Source organism: Ursus maritimus, unplaced genomic scaffold (assembly GCF_017311325.1).
Source record: "Ursus maritimus isolate PB19 unplaced genomic scaffold, ASM1731132v1 scaffold_5, whole genome shotgun sequence".
Taxonomy (NCBI): domain Eukaryota; kingdom Metazoa; phylum Chordata; class Mammalia; order Carnivora; family Ursidae; genus Ursus; species Ursus maritimus.
Window position 1 is genome coordinate 68,878,993 of NW_024426663.1, and position 6,271 is coordinate 68,885,263.

The following is a 6,271-nucleotide window of genomic DNA, read 5'->3' on the forward strand; positions in this document are numbered from 1 at the left end:
TGATAAAGCAGGAAAAAACATCCGGTGGGAAAAAGACAGTCTCTTCAATAAATGGTGCTGGGAAAATTGGACAGCTACATGCAAGAGAATGAAACTTGACCACTATCTCACACCATACACAAAAATAAACTCCAAATGGATGAAAGACCTCGATGTGAGACAGGAATCCATCAAAATTCTAGAGGAGAACATAGGCAGCAACCTCTACGACATCAGCCAAAGCAACCTTTTTCATGACACATCCCCAAAGGCAAGAGAAACAAAAGATAAAATGAATTTATGGGACTTCATCAAGATTAAAAGTTTCTGCACATCCAAGGAAACAGTCAGAAAAACTAAGAGGCAGCCCACGGAATGGGAGAATATATTTGCAAATGACACTACAGATAAAGGACTGGTATCCAAGATCTACAAAGAACTTCTCAAACTCAATACACGAGAAACAAATAAACAAATCAAAAAATGGGCAGAAGATATGAACAGACACTTTTCCAATGAAGACATACAAATGGCTAACAGACACATGAAAAAATGTTCAAAATCATTAGCCATCAGGGAGTTTATTTTCTAATGTGTCCTAAGTTACAGCAAACGACTTTTAAGAACTCAGGTCAACATTTTAAAATGGATCTGAATTATTTTTTTAAGCCCCATATTTAAAAATACTGAGACGTTAAGCTAAGTGTGGTACATTTTTGCGATGAAATACTCTGCAGACACTAAATCTCCTGAGGTAAAACAGTTTACAAACATGGGGAAAGTTCCACGGTCTATTTGTGGGAAGAGAAGCTCTGATCTCATCAAACTCCGCGTGTGTGCACGTGCTCAACTCAGAGAACGTACACCGAGATGTTTACAGTAGTAGCTGGTGGAAAATGTTGAAAAGATTTTACTAAATGTTCCTTAAGATGAGGAGTTGGGGGGAAAAAACAATCTGTAATGCTCCATCGATTACTATTTATCTAGAGAGATTTAATGATGTTTCAATGATACTGTCACCTAACGTAGTTCCAACTTGGATGTTTTTCTAAGCGTGGGAGTGAGAAAACTTTGTTTCACAGCGGGCTTTTTCCTAATTTGTGGGTCCCTGGTTAACCTATTTTGTACTTGACCCAAACTCCATGTTTTCTCGACCCTATTGTGAGCTCAGTGAGATATTTCTCTAAAGACATTGCCCAGTAAATAAACACCTTCCCACATGCACCCACAGTATTCCGTTCAGTGGCCAGCCACTTGGGCCAGATGGCAGAAGAACAGATAGGAAAGTCTGGCCTAGGGCAGGACAGCCCGGGAAAACACGGACAGCAGATACTGCTGCGCTTAGGGCGAAAGGTTCTTTATCCGGGCTGGAGAGACTGCTCTGGGGAAGCCGGAAAATGACAGGTCTCCAGGAGTGGGCATATGCATCCGCTGGGCAGCGAAGAGCACATTCAGAGCCCTCTCCACCCGGTGGGGGGCAGGGGAGGCTGACTTGCCAGTAGCTTTTCTGTATTTATCAGAGCTGCCTCTGAAACTGGCTGCAGAGGAGCCTTTGTTTTCTTGCAAATTCAGGACCCATGTGAAATTCATGGCATTGTAGTTTCAGCTTGACGTGAACTCGCTGGTGTTCAAATCTATTTCATCTTGGCCCAACAGGCCTTCCTAGGTCTCTCTGTCTCTCTCTTTCTCGGCCTTTTAAAGAGACCAGTGCCTTTGAGCAGCTTGTTTTTAAATGACAGAAAGATCAAGCTCAGAAGGCATCTTGGACATCGAATCGTTCTTACAACACAACCTTTTGATGACTTAAGTGTAAACGAAGCAGAAACATATGGATTCCATTTCCCATAAATCACACATGGTCCTTAAAAAAAATCAAGGGAGAATGTGCTCAGCACGATGTATTCTGTTTGCTCGAACCTAAAACATCTGAAGAATACTTGGAGGCTGATGAATCCAAAATATTTACCCATCCCTATATTTAACATTGAGGAGAAAAGCCCTTGATTCAGGGCAACAGCTAAAGTGCTCACATGTGCTGAGTGGACAACGAGCAACCAGTTTAAGATGCAAGCTAACTGTGTTCCATGTTCTTTTCCCTCGCCAGACACTCAGCTCAGCCTCAGATCAAAGACACCGAAGCCCTTCCTTACCCAGACTTTGTCCAGTTTGGGGATGCATGAGCTTTTCTCACCTACAACAACTGAGAGTTACTTCAAGCTCTTGGCTGTCCAATCATGTTCACATCTCTGAGGGATGATGCCAGGCTCCACCAATAATCGAGATCTGACCCTTTGTGGCAACAGCCCCGCCACAAGGAATTCTGGTTTATGTTCCCTTCATTAAATCACAGCTGTTGTGCCTGCACGAGCCCCTGACTTTTTCATTAAAGGAGTAAATCATGGTGATTTTTATGGAGCAGGAGAAATACGGCTCTTTGCCGGTTTCTCTGATGGTCCTGATGTCCCTTCATAGATGCAAAGCTCAAGTCCCCCTCTGAAAGTGACTTAGGATACTTTTGAATACTTCATTCTTTACACTAGACAGGGGCTACATTCTGCATGCTAGATTTTTTTTTTTTTTTTTTTTTTTTTAATGGCAGCAGCAGGAACTCAAACAGGATGTTTGTGAAGTTCGGCAAAATAGGTCCACTGGGCGCCCTGTTCTCTTCTACCCAGTTACGGTTTACTTCGCCTTTCTGCCTGACTCAGAAACAGCAAGTGTCCGTTATCTCAAACCATTCAACAACCCTACCAGGTGAAGCCTGTGTATCCTTGTTCTACAGATGAGGAAATGCGTTTAGAGGCTTTAAGCGACTTGTCCCTAGTTGCAAGGCTAAACCAAAAGCAAGTCTGGGACTGAAATGTGTGTCTTTCTGGTGCCCGAGGACTCCCCTTTCACTAACTCCTGCAAGACCTCGCTGCCGGATTGCCACACAGAACAGTCTGACCTCAAGAGAGAGAGCTGTTTTCCAAGCTACACCTCTTGTGACAAAGAAAGAGCTTTATATGCTGCATCGAATTTGAAGACCTCTAAATTTAAACATTTGTATAGAAAGTGTCCTGTGGTAGATTAGGAAGGGCAGAGGAAATGAGTTAAATACAGACTTTTTAAGCTAAAACATAATGTATATTTGATGCACCAGAATCTTGCCCAACACATCTTAAAGCCCTGAGGACTCCTTGCCCCAGGACAGTGTTCCTCAACCTTTTTTTTTTTTTTTTCATCATTGCTCTCTCTCCAAATCATTATATATATATATATATTTTTTTTTTTTTTTCTAATCGCCCCCAACCAGGAAATTTTAATACCACAGATAAACTTGATATCCGTTTATACATTATGGCCCCATGGTGGGCCATAAACCAATGTATTATCTACAATTATGTCATCCCCGAAGCCAATTTATACTGCCTCCATGGACTGCATGCCTGAGGGACATACATCCAAAGAGCTGACAAGGTTGGACTCCGATAATCAATGGTCAAGCTGATACACAGAAAAAGCAACCAAGAAGACACAGAAACCATGGAAACCTTCCTAAACTGCCAAAACAAAAAAACACAGCAAATTGCCCTTCAGCTGTGTTCAAGAGAAAAATGGATTTGTTTGTGGAAGCCAATCAGGGTACGATATTTCCTATGCATTTGAGTGGTTTACCATAGGACCAGAACTCTCGGAGCTGATGTGGGCTTTAGAATAGCCTCTAGTCCAGCCAACTGTCTTCAGGCAAAAGTACATAATTGGCCTGACTTTTTTAAATTGATGAGGCAGAGGACATTAAGTTATTTGTTTATGTGCCACGGATTTCAAACTCAGACTCCAATGAAAAAAAATTGTCAAAGGACTCTCTTGCTTTATCCTTGGCATAATGAAAAACATTGCCAGGGCAGAGAGAAGGATTTCTTTCTTTTGATCTCCTTCCCTATGGATGGGGGATGTTTTTTTCACTATTATATCTAGGCACTCCAGTGATTATAAAATATTTTGTAATATACTGTGTGGAAATCCTCCTCTTTTGAAGGCCTGCGATTCTTGGTTTTAAATATCTAATGTGAATCTGGACGACTCTTCACAAGTTCTGGCTCTCTCCAGAATGTCCTGACACACCCCTCCATCTTGCTTCTCTTCCTCTTTTTCAAAACCCACCACATCCAGCCAAACACAGAACTTATACATACTAGGTGCCCGCAGATATTTACCCACTAAGCTGGGCACACACGTTTCTTTGTTAAAAGAAGATGATGTGACTCGCTTGGTTGAAGGTAATTAAAAGTTACAAGATGTTAAGACCAGATTAATCCTTAAAGTTTTCTACTTCATGTAATATAAACATTTTGAAATAATTTTGCTTCTCTTTTCAGAGAACTGGCAGAAGTCCAATGCCTTATGGCATGTGAACAATAAATATTTAATAAATACTTAATCACCAGTTTATTGCCCACAGATTTCCAAAGCTGGTTTAAATTAGAATGTTCATGGCTGATAACGGTCTCGTATTTTACCTTTCCATGTGCATTTTATGAAGGGCATTTCAAACTCTTAATTGAAAACCGTAAGTTATAAGGGGATTCCCTCTTACTCTCATTCTTTTTTTTTTTTTTTTTTAAGATTTTATGTATTTATTTGACAGAGAGAGAGAGCACAAGCAGGGGGAGCAGCAGGCAGAGGGAGATGCAGGCTCCCCACTGAGCAGGGAGCCCGATGCGGGACTCGATCCCAAGACCCTGGGATTATAATCTGAGCCGAAGGCAGACGCTCAACCAACTGAGCTGCCCAGGCCCCCTCTTATTAATCTCATTCTTTCCGTAAGTCTCAGAGGGAGGAGATTTCTTCTCTGGTGGTTGGCTTTCCTGGTTAATCCCTTCTCTCTAGCACCTTTAATTTCTTCTATTCTACTGGCTTCTTCCTCTCAGACTTCAGACAGTCTCATGTGTCCTCTGTCTTAAAGGACAAGAATCTGTGCACCTGCTATCTTCCTGATAAAAAGAGGTCCAAGTCACTGCCTCCTTATGGCTTCTTTCAGTTTTTATCTCCTCTTGGCCTATCATCTGGTTTCTAACCTCTTTCCTATCCTCTTTTCTCCCTGAAGCATCTTCTTAGAATCTCATCACTGGCATCCCAATCAACTCATCTGAGAGTCTTTCCACTCTCCATCACCCTCGGTGACTTTGATGTATTTAACATGGTCACCCTCCCTCCCATCCATTAGAAATTCCCTCCTCTTAACCACCCGTTGATTAAAAAAAACCCAAAAAACAAAACAAAACAAAAACGTACACATTCACAGCCCACAATTCCTGGATGAGTCAGGAGAGACATGTATTCTGAGACCTAGAAAGAAAGAAGAGAGATCACTCTTGTTATGCACCGTATCTTATGCCAGGCACATGTTATTGAATTGTCCCTTTGCTAGGATAGGTTGGAGTTTTCTGTCTGTCTTCACTCCCTGATTTCCCACAAGTCTTTGCTAAGACAGAAACTTGGTTAGAGTGCTAACTCATGAGAGCTTTACCAAAGTATCAACCCATATCAGCAAGACCAAGTTTGCCTTGTAGAGGCTCCTGGTAGAGGCAGACCATGCCTTAAAATGAAGCCATAAGCTCTCAGAGTATAGCAGACCACGTCCCCATTGCCCTAGCAAGGTACCTGATGAAGCTAGATTGAGGGTACATGGTAAGGACACCAGGAAAAGACAACTAAGGTAGTTCGGTCCAGATACCAATCCTAGTTTGACTATATGAACCAAAATAAAAGTTGATAGGAAACTCATCCTGTGAATCAGTGCTTCTGAACTGGTGATGATTCCTCCCTCCACCCCAAGGACATTTGGCAATGTCTAGAGTTATTCCGGGTGGTCCCATACAGGGTTGTGGGAGTGCTACCGGCAGCTAAACTTCTACAGTGCACAACACAGCCCTCCACAGCAAGGAATTACCTGGTTCGAAATGTCAATAGTGCCAAGGTTGAGCCTCATGCTCTAGACTCTCTGGGTGTTCAAATGAGAATGCTTTCTTTCCAGAATAGGCCGTGTCAACAGGCTCTTTTCAGACTCATGGTGCATAACTAAGGGATTACATTACAAATGAAGCAGCAGGCACGGAAAGTCTAAATAGCTTAGTCATATTTCTGCAGCCAACAAGTGAGGACACCTTGGAAATGTGAACACAGGCCCTGCCTGCCTGACTTCAAAGCCTATACTCTTTTCCACGTCACCTACCCCAAGTAGCTAGGCGGCAGACATTCAGTCGTATGTGACTAAGTGTAAAATCACTTCTGCAATGTCAAAGCCAGT